Genomic DNA, 2,138 nt, shown 5'->3' on the forward strand with positions numbered 1-2,138 from the left:
TATATATATATATATAACTGCACAGGTTTATGTGGTAGTCTAGTCTAGCCTCGTCACTACTTCGCCGGGGTTAGGCTAGGCACTTACCAGCAGATAGGGTCGGTTGTGCTGATACTACACTCTGTGCTCTTTTGCACAGATCCAGGTGTTGGACAGCAGCTGCAGTAGCGCGGGAGTTAGCCTTCCGTCCAGCGAGACACCGAGGTAGCCTTGCAGGCGTTCGCAGGCCCGATGTCTCTTCTATCTTTTATTTAAGTCTGTTATCTCGTGTATTCGAGACAAACATTTATATTTTCCTTCGAACGGTTGTATTTAGCACTCTTAGTAGTTCGTGAGTATGTGACACCAGTTCCCGGGTAGAGGTTTATGTTGATTTTCTGCATTGTTGTTCAGATTCTTTAATTTAAGACTTCTGCTTATTTATTTTATTTCGCTGTTTTCATGATATTGCTGATAATTGCTAAAAGAGGTAGATTGGTCAACGGTAAAGGCAATTAAGGGTTGGCTTGCCTAGCTCTCATTAGTAGGCGCCATCATGACTCCCGAGGGTGGGAAATCCGGGCCATGACAGTATATCTGCCGCGTCCGCAGACCTAGAAGTCCCTCTCTATTCTCCCTGCAGTTTTAGACTTCATGTATTTTTCCTTGTTTAGACTTCTGGAGTTAGAACACTATGTATTTCTGTAGCTTGTGATTCATGAGATTCCGGGTTTTGGGAGTGTTATTATTGTATATGCCGAGCGGCATTTTAAACACTTTATTTATATTTACCTATTAGTTGGCTAGTTTTGTATTTTAATTCTTTTTCCGCAAATTGTTAGGCTTACCTAGTCGTAGAGACTAGGTGCCGTCACGACAGTTCATGGAGGGAGAACTTGGGTCGTGACAAATATGTAGAACGACGTTGTCTTCTGACAATGTTGATGAATGATTGGTCTAAGGAGAGAGTTGAGCTTGCATAAAATTGATAGTTTTGGCTTAGCTATACATAACTTAGATGTAGATTTGAGTGCAAAGGTTGATGCGTGTAACGCCCAACAATTTAATGATGAGTTGTGTGTAAGGCCCCGGAAAAAAGTTTCGCTAAGTAACCTAGGATTTCGTGGTGCCACGTAGGCTAATTATAATATTTTTGTGCTATTAACATGGTCGGCATCAATTGGATTTGGTAAACAAGTGTATGAGTCATATATTAGGTAAGGTGGGGTCCAAGGAGAGGCCTAAGTGTAAGCCAAATGGGAAAAGTTTCATAATAGGCTAAGTTTCCAAAGGTACTTGCATTAGTCCATAATTTGAATGAGCATATCTAAATATGTATAAGGTTTTATGTGAAGAATAACCTATAAAATGAAAGGACTTCGAGTCTAGTTTCCAACGCTTTAAACCGTTTGTTATTTGGACATTCCTACACAAAGTTATGATCAAATTACCAAAGGCTGGAAAAATGCGATCCTGTGTCAGATATGCGATCGCAAAAACCATTATGCGGTCCGCATACTTGATTTGCGATCGCAAATCTGGTTGCAAACTGGACCAGTGTAGCCCAGTTTTGGGCACTAAGTTTTGCGATGCGTTTGCGGCCAGCATACACATTCTACGGTCCATTATGCGACCGCAGACCCGCATTCGGAGCGTTAATCTTCCTATTTTTATAACCCGACCCCATTTTAATATATAGTCTTTAGGGCTTCATGTGGGGTCATTTTTCCACTGATTTTAGAGAGAGTTGAGAGCATTTTAGAGAGAGAAGGAGGAACCCGACATTCAATCATCTAATCTTGCATCAATCTTCAAGAATCAAAGAACCCAATCACAAGTTCTTCATATAAGAGGTAAGATTCTATACATTAGGCTTTAATTTCGAGTTTGGGGTATAAGATGGGGTATTGAGGTATGATTCTTGGGTGTAATACTATTATGTATACATGCATGTACAAAGTAGGCTTGTGGAAAGATTGTTGAACATAAATAAGTAAAGATTGGGTTGGGGAATGAAGGAAACCTTGTAAAAGAGATTTGAAATCAAGATGCTCAACTAGTATTTGATAAAATGCTCAAATGAGCTGAAACCATGAATACCTTCCTAATTTGTGTTCAATTTTGTTATGTCTCAAAGTAGATTGGGATTGCTAGAATTT

Source organism: Nicotiana attenuata, chromosome 12 (genome assembly GCF_001879085.1).
Source record: "Nicotiana attenuata strain UT chromosome 12, NIATTr2, whole genome shotgun sequence".
In the NCBI taxonomy this organism is placed as follows: domain Eukaryota; kingdom Viridiplantae; phylum Streptophyta; class Magnoliopsida; order Solanales; family Solanaceae; genus Nicotiana; species Nicotiana attenuata.